General features: G+C 40.0%; 1 protein-coding gene across 3 annotated transcripts in view; it reads left to right on the forward strand.

Annotated features, from left to right (window-relative positions):
- The window catches only part of JADE3 (jade family PHD finger 3), a 131,614-nt gene that overhangs the window by 58,485 nt on the left and 60,386 nt on the right, over positions 1–12,743 (forward strand). Inside the window, exon 1 of one of the 3 annotated variants that reach the window (XM_057311047.1) lies at positions 10,888–11,031. The exons of the other annotated variants lie outside the window; for them this stretch is intronic. The gene's annotated coding sequence lies outside the window, so the exon portion shown is untranslated. Of the gene's footprint in view, positions 1–10,887; positions 11,032–12,743 lie in introns of those variants that run through there. 3 annotated transcript variants of the gene reach the window in all.

Genomic DNA, 12,743 nt, shown 5'->3' on the forward strand with positions numbered 1-12,743 from the left:
GTTGGCATCTGTGGCCCAGTCCCTTTCTTCTGAGGAGGATTTGTAGCTATTTCATTTTCCCTCACTTTTTGTTGCCCAAAGTCAGTACTCTTTCCCTTATATGTCAATTTGCATGTCTGACTGCCCCTTTGTGATAGGCATTGCTCTAACCGGAGGTGAGGGTTTAACCTCAATCCCCCTCCACTTCACCCCCAACGAACTTGATTGATTTGGGAATTAACACCGAAACCCCTCTCTGATTGGTTTGTCACACATCATTGGTTACCAGTTTTAGGCTGTGATCACCCAAGCCGTAGTGACAGTGTGTCTAGTGCACCTGGTCCTGTGACCCTAGTCCTGAGGGAGCCAGAGGGCTTGGTTTCTCAGTTCTGGTGGCCAGTGCAGTGTCGGCCCTCTAGTAGCACAGTATTAACGGTGTGCAGTGGATTTGAACTTGCTCAGTAAGTTTGGGATTGTTTCTGGGTGTTTTTGACCTTATATGTAAGGCTGACATGCCTTTTATTGTTACGAAAACCTGGGATAAAGGTTGTTTTTCCTCCTAATAATAAACTCTGATGATCACTTTAAATTGGATAGATGTTATAAATGTACAAGGGGTACATGTGAGCAAAAATCTCAATGTAGAAGCAACTCACAGCAGCAGATGAGACATATTGGAAACTGCTATTTTTAAAAATTGTTGGTGTTTCTATCTGGAGAATTGTGTATTTCATAGTAAAAGCTATTCTTATTGATTTACTTTATTCTTAAGAAGTCTTATTTGCAAATGGTATTTTATCTTAAAAGGATTCATGTTTTGTACATATATCTCTTTTTATTCTTAAAATGCCAAGCTTACTTATTTGGGTAGTTGAAATTGTTGAATATATGTACATAAATTAAAAAGAACATGTACTGCTAATTTTTAAAAACTTACTGGAACTGGGGCTTTTTTCTCTTAAAAGGCATAAAACAGATTTTAATTTAGAAAGACCTACGACCATTAAAATCTGTCAAGATAATATCACGGAATAGACCACCCAGGCTGAAACCTTCCAGTGAGGTCTGTATCAGCCGAACAGTGGGCTGAGACATTAGCAAGGAGGGGGTGATGTTAGGAGAGTGATAATTCAATTGTAGGCTTCCGATTTTCAATATTCTTTCTTTCATTAAAATAAAGGTTTCTTGGGGCACGGGGGTGGCTCAGTCGGTGGGCATCCAATTCTTGATCTCAGCTCAGGTTTTGATCTCAGGGTTGTGAGTTCAAGCCCCACATTGGACTCCATGCTGGGCATGGAGCCTACTTAAAAAATACATACATACGTACATACATACAAACATACATTTATTTTATATTATAATATTTATAAATATTATAAATAATAAATATTTCTTGTAATTTAGACCAGAAGTCGACAAGCTATGGCCTGTGAGTCAGATCTAGCCTGCCACCTGTTTCTGTGTGGCCTGCAAGCTAGGAATGGTTTTAACATTTTTAAATGGTTAAAAAATGAAGAATAATATTTCATGATGTGAAAATTATACGAAATTCACATTTCAGTATAATAAAGTTTTATTGGAGCAGAGCCGTGCTCATTTGTTTATGTACTGTCTGTGACTGCTTTCATGCTACAATAGCAGATTTGAGTAGTTGCAACAGAGACCATATGGTCCATAAAACCAAAAATATTTGCTAAGTGGTCCTTTCCAGAAAAAGTTTACTGAACCCTGATTTAAACTCTCTTCCCAGCCTGGCCTTTCTATGGAAGATGATTCCTACTCAGGAGGTTTGATATGCCCAAATAATTTGTTAACAAGTCTATATGTTAAAGAGGGTAAGCCTGCTTCCTGGCAATAGAGATAACTGTGGTTGACATGGAAATACTTCTCTGAGTGGCAAGAACCTACCCAGGTAAATTTGTATTTTCTTCTTTTTTCTTTAATGCATTTTGAGGACTTTGGAAGAGAGTTGACCTCCAGATTCGTCATCTGGTCACACGGAACTCATGAGTCACATGACGTGTCTTTCTTTTTAAAAACAAGCAACCGAGAGGCAGGTAGTTGTCTTTTAGAAAGTACAGAAAAGTTCATCTACTCCAACTTCTGGTATCTCTCTCTTTTTTAAGATTTTTATTTATTTGACAGAGAAAGGACAGCAAGAGAGGGAACACAAGCAGGGGGAGTGGGAGAGGGAGAAGCAGACTTTCTCCCGAGCAGGGAGCCCCACGCAGGGTAGGGTTCGATCCCAGGACCCTGGGACCGTGACGTGAGCTGAAGGCAGACGCTTAATGACTAAGCCATCCAGGCGCCCCTGGTATCTCTTTTTTAAAGACAAAGATTTGTTGGGGATGAGGAGAAGCAGTAAAATATGTAGGCTATGTTCTTTTTCTTATGTTTTGTTTACTTAGTCTCTAGATAGATATTTATGGCTTTAGTCACTGGACTACTGAAATGTGGTAGAGAAGAAAGATACCTGAGGTGAATAGGCTTGAAGGAAGTTTTGTTTCCACAACATTGCATTGAAGCAGTGTGGTGGATTGAATTGTTGTGTAGAGAGGGGTGAATTCTGAATTAAACCATAGGCAGTAGACTCAAATGGCTTCAACAGGTAGGTTAGTATTGTTTTCCCCAAAGCAGAGCTACTCAGCTCAAGAAACATATTTATAGCATTCATGATTTCTGTTTAAGGACTAGTTTAGGAGGGGCTTTGCCCACATGGTCAGGACTTGACCCTTAAGGACGTAAGAAGAGTTCTGCTCTGGTCTGACCAGTGACCTAACTCAAACGTCTGTCTCTGTTAATGGCTCTGAAGGATATTTTCCTGAAAGCCTAAGGGAGCTGGACTTTCAGATGTTTCTTTACTTAAGGATTACTTCCAAATACCATCATGGATTTATCCACCCTGATTTTATCTCAGTCCTTCTTGAACCTGTTTACGTTTTCATTCTGTTCCACTTCTTGAGCTGATGAGTTCTCAAAGTTCCCTAAGCGTTGCTCAAAGTCCTGCTTGCTTTTTGATAAAATTGCCTTTAGGTTTTAAGGAGTGCCCCTTTGTTACTTTTACTCTGTGAGTGGGTGAATAAACTCAAGTCGATCATTTCTGCACTCTTCTTGAGTCTTACTTCTGCTTCATCCTTTTAGAGCGGGATTTCTCAACCTTGGCAGTATTGACATTTTGGACCAGGTACATCTGTGCGTTGTAAGAGACTATCCTGTGGGTTGTAGAATGGTTAGCAGCCTGTCTAGCCTCTAACCCCATAGATACCAGTAACATCCTCCTTCCCAGTCTGACAACCAATAGATATCACCACGTGTCCCTTGGAGGATAAAATTGCCTTCAGTTGAGAACCACTGCTTTAGATATTTGTCTTTCCCAAACTGCAGTTTTGTGCTTCTTGGACTACCTTTATAATATGGAGGCTTCTCTGTCCAATTGGTTGTATTGTGCTTTTCTGGATTTTTTTTCCAGCTCTGGTTAATGTCCATGTTGAATGGCAGTGACAGCTATTTTTATAGGCTCAGTGTTTCAGGTCAGCTGCATCATTTGTGGGTGGCATGAGGGACAGACACCTTGAAATCTTAGAAGTTTTTTTTTTAAATTATAAATGCCCTATATGTGTACTGGAAAGTGTGGACAATGGAAAAATTTGGAAAGAATGTTTTTTATCACCCCCAAATCCATCACTTTAATGTTACTAATGTAACTAATGTTAGTAAATTGGTTGATGTCCTTCATCTGTTTTCTATATATTTTATTTCATGTAATTTCACTGTAAAACCAATTTTTCGATTTTTTTCCACTTAACATGTTACCATAAAATTTTCCCCTTATACCATGTTTAAATGATTGAATGAAATATGATACTATTAATATGCTTTAATTATTCCTCTTTTGCCTGATAGCCAGGTTTTAGTTATTATTTTTACTACAGAGTTTTAATGGACTTTTTTGTCCATAATTATTCTCTGTGTTTTGAATTATTTTTCAAAGATGAGCATTGGAAGTAGAATTCCTGGGTCAAAGGTGTGAATATGTTTAAAGCAGAGCCTTGGATTATGTTTTAAACTGTGTGGCCCCACAGAGGGCAGTGAAAAGGAGCTCCTTGCACTGACCATACATTTCAAAAGTCTGTCTCTTGGGCATATAGAAGGAAAGGGCTGTGCTTAAGTTAATCACTTTTCCTTGCCTGCCTGCTCTTCTGTGGGAATATTAATGGGGAGTCAAGTAGCCACCAAGCCACAGACTTAGATTCCAGTCCCAAATAATCCCAGTTGGGTTAACTTCCAGACAGTGCTCCTTTAAAAGGGAGTTTCACCCAAGGAAGGCATTTACTTTATGCATTTGTATTTTGCCTGGCTTACAGTCACTGTTAAAATAAATCAGCATGCTGTTAATCATTTTGGTTGAGATATAGTAGGAATAAGATCTGAAAACTGCCGTCAAATTACTGTTCCCAAGGGTGCAAGGTGAGGGCTGGTGCACATTTCATTTCTGCCAAAACAAAGGAATACTCCGTGTGGGAGGTAAGGAAGAAAAGAATGCCTTTATAAAGTCTCTACCCTGAATAGAGGATTAGAAAATAAACAGCTGAATAATATATCCAAGTACAAGACATTGAGGTGCATCATGAAGTTACTCCAAGATTGCACCGTACTCATTTATGGTTTTGCTTAACAAAAAAATTTATTCTGAAGTACTCTTAAAAGTATACCACTTAGGGAAGATTTACGTGTTGTCTTGAGTAGTATGGGTGCCTAGAAGCAGAACCTGAGACAGTGTTTGAATGTATATGATTTATTGAAGGAATGCTCTCAGGAGAAACTGATAAGGGAGTGAGGACAGGAGGGTAAGGACGAAGGAGCTAAAGTAAGGATGTAGTCTTAGGGAAGTGTCTAGCCTTATCGTGTTTTGGGTAGAGTGGGGGGAGGATGTAAAACTGGTTGCTGGCCCCCACCGGGAGGGAGACTGGGGGAGTATAATCTCCCTGACAGGACTCTTGGGCTTGGTGAGGGGGACAGCTGTGAACCATTAGCAGCCAAGAGGCAGTAGCTGGGAGGTGGGTGTGTTAGCTAGGTAAAGGGGATCTGGGTGGGGCACCATAGCATCTATCACTCTTTTGAATGTTTACTTTGTGCAGGATACTGTGCTAAGACTTGGGAGTAAAAGAGGAATGTGACGGTCCCAGCTTTTAAGATGGTTGTGGTCTAGTGGCAGGGCTGACCATGTAAAGAGTATTTACAGTGTAAGCGAGGTGCTTTTTACACCGACAAAAGTATGCACAGAGACTCAGATAGAAAGCAAAGGAGTGAATAATTGTGGGAGAGGGATATCTGGAGAGCTTCAGTGAGGGGATCCAACAAATAGGTAGCACCAGGTTAGGGGGAAATGGGCTGGTCAGGGTTGACAAAGAAGGAACTGTAGACAGACGGAAGAGCTCCGTGCAAAGGCCACCAAGTATGAAGTAAGATGTGTTCATGGAATCTCATTGGGCCTAGCATGTGCTGGAGGTAGGGAAACAGCAGCTGATGAGGCCTGACAGGTTGGAACCAGAATACTGTGGGCCTCCAAGGTCACACTGAGGAGGCTGGGCTTAGAAGGGGCAGCATTCCTGCTGTCATCTCCCCAGCCTGCCTAAGGTCTCAGGGTCAACTTGGAGTGCCCATTCCTGATATACCTGCCAGCTCTGCCCTCTGGTGGCTATGTGGCTCCAAGCATGTCCCTTAACTATTTCTGAACCCCAATTTCCTCATCTGTAAAATGGCTGGTTGGTGATAACGATATTTATAGGACTTTAGTAATTAGAAATAATAAATAAAGACAGATCTAAAGATTTACTGTCATTGTGCTGCATTTACTGTTCTTTGTAATTTTCCTACAGTGATTAAAACAGCAGTGCTATCACAGAAATGGACAGACAGATCAATGCACTATAAAAGCTCAAACTCAAAAATTTTGCTTGCTTTGTTTTCTTTTCTAAAAATCATTAACAACCCACTTTCTTATTTCCCAGGACTGGTGTTACTGGTGTTAGTTAATCTGTTTCCTAGACTCTTTACTGATAATGCAAGATTTTTTTGTTTCCATCTGTCATAAAAAGTGATTGTTACTGTAATCATTTTTAAAAACACAAAATTTTGCAGCTTCTTAAAAATTTGTGCCTTCCTTGGTCATGAACAGTTTGATAATCAACTTCTAAAGAACAGAATATTATAGACAATGAAAATTACTCTATTGTACACCTGAAACTAATATAGCATTGTATGTTAACTAACTGGAATTAAAATAAAAACATAAATACTACATACATAAAAACATAAAAAAGAACATTAATTAATCAATCAATTAATTGATGGGAAGAAAATGGAGATACCTTTTTTTTAAAAGATTTTATTTATTTATTTAGTTGACAGAGAGAGAGACAGCCAGCGAGAGAGGGAACACAAGCAGGGGGAGTGGGAGATGAAGAAGCAGGCTCATAGCGGAGGAGCCTGATGTGGGGCTCGATCCCAGAACGCCCTGAGCCGAAGGCAGACGCTTAACAACTGAGCCACCCAGGTGCCCCAGGAGATACTGTTTTAGCCAAAGTTCCTAAGACCAGAACTTCAGATGAGAGGAATATCAATCTCACAAGAAGTCGTGGGTCTCCTGAAACTCAGGGAAGTGAGAAGAGAGGGTATGGTCTGTGCTCAATTGGCTTTCTTCACTGAGAGATTTTGGAGAATGTAACTATTTCTTTTATGGCATATGCTACCTTCAATCCCAGTATGAGTTATCCATCTGGAGGTAATGTTCATTAGACACAGAATTTTTCTCTTGCTAATTCCTCTTGACTCTGCCTAAAAATTCTCATTGGTAAAATGTTACAATAACTGTTAAAGGTCTTTTTAAGCTTTATTGAGGTATAATTTACATGCTATAAAATTCATATATTTTAAATATACAGTTCAGTGAGTTTTAGTGTATTTACAGGGTTTTGCAGCCATCACTACTGTCCGAGTTTAGAACATTTCTGTAACCCCCGCCCCAAAAAAGCTTCATGCTCCTTTGTAGTCAGTCTGCATTCCCACTCCTAACCCTAGGCAACCACTGCTCTAGACATTTTGTCTAAATGGAATCACACAGTAAGTGATCTTGTGTTTATGACTTCTTTCAGTGAGCGTAATGTTTTGCTGTTTTTTTATATGTTTTATGTATGTTTTTCATGTTATAGCATGTATTAATACTTAGTTCCTTTTATTGCTGAGTAGTATTCCATGGTATGGCTATACCACAGATTATTTAACCATTCACCTGTTGAAAGACATCTGGGTAGTTTCCAGTTTGGGGCCATTATGAATAAAGCTGCTATAAACATTTGCCTACAGGTTTTTGTGTGAACACAAATTTTCATTTCTCCGGGCTAAATGCCCAGGAGGGCAATTCCTGGGTCCTATGGTAGTGGCACGTTTAATTTTAAAGAAATAGCCAAATTGTTTTCTGGAATAGCTGTACCATTTTACATTCCCACCAGCAGTGTATGAGTGATAAAGTTTCTTCACATCTTCACCATTTGAATTATCACTATTTTTTAGTTCAGCGATTGTGGTTTTAATTTGCATTTCCCTAATGGCTAATGATACTGAGTATCTTTTCATGTGTTTATTTGCCATTCATATTGCTTTTTGATGAAATGTCTGTTTAAGTCTTTTGGACATTTAGATATTCTCCAACCATTTTCTTAAAAGATTGATTTATTTATTTGAGAGAGAGCAGGGGAAGGGGCAGAGGGAAAGAATCTCAAGTAGACTCCCTGCTGAGCGAGGAGCCCAATGCAGGGCTTAATGTCACGACCCTGAGATGGTGACCTGAGCAGAAATCAAGAATCAGACGCCTAACTGACTGAGCCACCCAGGGGCCCATTTATAACAGAATCATTTGTTCCCTTACTGTTGAGTTTTGAGAGTTCATTACATATTCTGGATACAAGTCCATTGTCGGATGTGTGCTTTACAAAAATTTTGTCCTGTTCCATAGCTTGTTTTTATATCTTCTCAACAGTCTTTTGCAGAACTAGTTGTTTTGTTGTTATTTGGTGGTGGTGGTGGTGGTGGTGGTGGTGGTGGTGTCTTTGTTTTTGTTTTTGTTTTTTCATTTTGATGGAGGTGAATTTTTCTTTGACAGATCATGCTTTTGGTGTCAGGACAAAACTCTTTGCTTAGCCCTTGATCCTGAAGATTTTCTCCTATGTTTTTCTAAAAGTTTTATAGTTTTACATTCAAGTCCATGATCCATTCTGAGTTAACTTTTGTATAAGGTATGAGACTTAGTTTGAGATTCATTTTTCTTTAACTATTGTGCCAGTACCATTTGTTGAAAAGGCTATCTTTCCTCTGTTGAATTACTTTTCTACCTTTATCAGAAATCTGTTGGGCATATTTGTGGAGTATATTTACTTTTAATAATGCAAAAATATATTAGGTTGCGGTTGGCAGGATGTCTATGCCCTAATCCCTGGAACCTATGAATATGTTAGGTTACATGGCAAAAGAGAATTAGGGTCGCTGATCAGATGACTTTAAAATAGGGACATTTTCCTGGATTTTCTGGGTGAACCTAAAGTAATCACAAGGGTCCTTAAAAGTGGAAGAGGGGGGCAGAAGAGAGGGTCAGAGAATGAGGTGTGATGAGAGAAGCAGGGGCAGAGGCATGCAGTGTTGCTGGCTTTGAAGATTGAGGAAGATGGCCAAGATCTAAGGAATGTGAGTGGCTTCTAGAAGATGGAAAATGCAAGGAAATGGATTCTCTGCTCGAGCCTCCAGAAAGGAATGCAACCCTGCTGATACCTTGATTTTAGCCCAGTGATACCTGTATCAGACTTCTGACCCACTGAACTGTGAGATAATAAATTTGTGTTGTTTTAAGCCACTGAGTTTGTGGTAACTTGTTACTGCAACAATAAAATACTAATAAATCTGTATATTAGAAAAGCCGCCATTGATAACAGGATTTTAAATGTTTGGGCATAGCATTTCTCTGAAAGTTTGCATATATGGAACCTCCCAATGATACCAGACAAATGAAGGAAGACAAATCCCTACTCAATAGGGAATAAGTGCATTCGATAGGAAATAATTAGAAATATATTACTTTTATTTTTGTTTTAATTTCTGTATTCATTGTGACTTTAAATTACACATTACTTTTTAATGTATTTAATATATAATACATTTTTATATTTTGTTACTGTTGTTGGTTTTGTTTGCATTTCAGAAGAGCCTTTGAATGTCTTAGGTTGTGCACTAAGGATCCAGATGTAGTCTCCAAAATTTATATGATAGGAAGGTAACATTCTATTTAAAGAAACAGCCTTCAGAGTGCCTGGGTAACTCAGTTGGTTAAGCGTCCAACTCTTGATTTCAGGTCAGGTCATGATCTCAGGTTTGGGAGATCAAGCCCTGTGTCGGGCTCTGCATGGGCATGGAACCTACTTAAGATTCGCTCTCTCCCTCTGCCCCTCTCTCCTCCCTCCCTCTAAAAAAAAATAAGTTTATAAAAAATAGTCTTCAACTTTCCCAGTATATTCAAATATTGAATCATTATGTTGTACACCTGAAACTAATTTAGTGTTATATGTCAGTTCTATCTCAATTTTAAAAAATATTCAGGTGACTTTAACAGTAGGACAAATAGAATTTTGATCAATGATTTTCTTAAAGATATTATTTATTTATTTGACAGAGAGCAGGAGCAGGGGGAGGGGCAGAGGGAGAAGCAGGTTCCCCGCTGAGCAGGGAGCCTGACTCGGGCTCGATGCCAGGACCCTGGGATCATGACCTGAGCCGAAAGCAGATGCTAAGCCGACTGAGCCACCCAGGTGCCCTGGATCAATGATTTTGATACTTGTGCTAATCCTATTAATTTTTTTAAGAACAGCTTTTATTGAGATATAATTTACATACCATACAATTCAACCATTTAAAATGTACAACTTCATGGGGCGCCTGGGTGGCACAGCGGTTAAGCGTCTGCCTTCAGCTCAGGGCGTGATCCCGGCGATCCGGGATCGAGCCCCACATCAGGCTCTTCCGCTATGAGCCTGCTTCTTCCTCTCCCACTCCCCCTGCTTGTGTTCCCTCTCTCGCTGGCTGTCTCTATCTCTGTCGAATAAATAAATAAAATCTTTAAAAAAAAAATAAAATGTACAACTTCATGATTCTTAATGTATTAACTGATATGTGCAACCATCACTGTAGAGCACTTTGAATATCTTATCTTACTACCTTCTGACTTCACTATTTCTCATGAAAAGTCAACTGTTAATCTTATTGGAGTTACCTTATAAGTGAGGAGTCACTTTTCCCTTGCTACTTATGGAATTTTCTCTTTGTGTGGCTTTCAGCAGTTTTACCATAGTGTACGTGTTTGTGGATCTCTTTGGAGACGGTAGTGGTAGTGCTGGTAGTATAAATTACTTAGAGTTTGTTGAGCTTCCTGAATGTACAAATTAATTTTTTTCAGTAGATTTGGGGATTTTTCAGCCATAATTTTTTTTATGTTCACTTACAGAGCTCCTCATGCCCTGCCTTTTTATTTATTTATTTATTTATTTATTTTTGATGTAAAGTTCGATGATTCATTAGTTGCGTATAACACCCAGTGCACCATGCAATACGTGCCCTCCTTACTACCCATCACCAGCCTATCCCATTCCCCTACCGCCTCCCTTCTGAAGCCCTCAGTTTGTTTCTCAGAGTCCATAGTCTCTCATGCTTCATTCCCCCTCTGCTTACCCCCCCTTTCTTTATCCCTTTCTTCCCCTACCAATCTTCCTAGTTCTTATGTTCCATAAATGAGAGATAATTTTTTTAAAGATTTATTTTTTTAATTCTTTTTTTAACATTGTATTTATTTATTTATTTGACAGAGAGAGAGCACAAGCAAGGGGAGCAGCAGAGAGAGAAGGAGAAGTAGGCTCGCCCCCTGAGCAGGGAGCCAGATGCAGGGCTCTATCCCAGGACCCTGGGATCATGACCTGAGCTGAAGGCAGATGTTTAACTGACTGAGCCACCCAGGTGCCCCAAGATTTCTTTATTTTGGAGAGGTGGGGGGTTTGGCAGAGGGACAGAGAGAATCTCGGCAGACTCCACACTGAGCTCAGAGCTTGGTGCAGAGCTTGATCTCACGACCCTGAGATCATGGCCTGAGCCGAAATCACAAGTTGGACACTTAACCGACTGAGCCACACAGGTGCCCCAGACATAATTTTTTTGCATATGTTTCCACTCCTTTCTATCTCCTTTCCTTCTGGTACTCCCATATGTGTTGGTGTACTTAATGGTGTCTCATATTTCTCTAAGGTTTTGTTCATTTCTTCTTCTTTTTTTTCCTCTGTTCTTTGGCTTGCATGGTCTCTTTTGATCTATTTCAAGTTCACTAATTCTTTATTTTTCCAGTTCAGATCTACTGTTGGGCCCCTTTAGTGAATTTTTTCTTTTCAGTTATTGTACTTTTCAATGCCAGAATTACCATGTGGTTCTTTTTTATTGATATTCTTACCTTCCTTTACTTCTTTTTTTTTTTTAACCTCCCTTTATTTCTTTTTTTAAATTATTTTTCTAAAGATTTTATTTATTTATATGACAGAGAAAGAGAGCAGGAGAGCACAAGTAGGGGAGTGGCAGGCAGAGGGAGAGGGAGAAGCAGTGCTGAGCAGGGAGCCCAATGTGGGGCTCAATTCCAGGACCCTGGGATCATGACCTGAGCCGAAGGCAGATGTTTAACGGACTGAGCCACCCAGGGGCCCCTGTAATAGCATTTTGTATACTGTGGCACGTAGAAGAATGTCAGTTACTGATTGTATCACTGTCTTTTCTAGTTCATTTCTTCAGTACTTGCTATGTAACTTGCAGGGCCTTCCATTTTTCTTATACTCTAGTGCTGGTGTGTTCCCAGAAAAGTTGTGCCTCTTTTTTATCTGCCATTGGCCACACATACACAAGGAAGGGCACTTAAGTTTTAGTCAAACCCATTATACATTTTTCACGATATTAGGAGCTTTCTTTTTTTCAAGTGCTGATGATCACTCTTTCTTAAAAGATTTTATTTATTTGTTTATTTGAGAGAGAGCACGTGTATGCACGCGCACGTGAGCAGGGGGAGGAGCAGAGGGGGAGGGAGAGGAAGAGGGAAAGAATCCCAAGCAGACTGTGCACTGAGTGCAGAGCCCTGCGCAGAGCTCAATCTCACCACGCTGAAATCAGGACTTGAGCTGAAACCAAGAGTCACCCAGGCACTCCTATAGGAGCTTTCTTATAACAGTCCTTGTGGCATATATATAGAGATATAATTTTAAATTAGACTAGTTGTTTGGGGGATAGGAGCAGGGAGAAAGAAAGGGAAAAGGGGCAGACAGAAAAGCAGTATGGTTGTGCTCTTAAACGTGGGACATGCCTCACTTGTTCTTCCTTCAGCCAACTATGTCTCATCCCTTTTGACCTTGGCCCTTGACAGCTCGGCCTTGCAAATGTTTTTTCCTTTCCTGCTCCTCCCCTACTGGGGTTCCCTGGCTGGTGATGGCCACATGGCTACCCGCTTTTTGTTTGGGTGGACGGTGGTCATGTGGCCACATCTGAGGCAGCCAGTTCTGGACCATTGATCCAGTGCCTCTTGGGCACCCTCCTAAGGCTCATATGTCGCCTCCTCAGTCTTTGTTACCCTCTGTTTTGGAGAATTTCATAGTACCCTTCTCCCATCACTGTGGGTCACTTGAGGATTTTTTTTTTAT

Source organism: Ursus arctos, chromosome X (genome assembly GCF_023065955.2).
Source record: "Ursus arctos isolate Adak ecotype North America chromosome X, UrsArc2.0, whole genome shotgun sequence".
Taxonomy (NCBI): Eukaryota; Metazoa; Chordata; class Mammalia; order Carnivora; family Ursidae; genus Ursus; species Ursus arctos.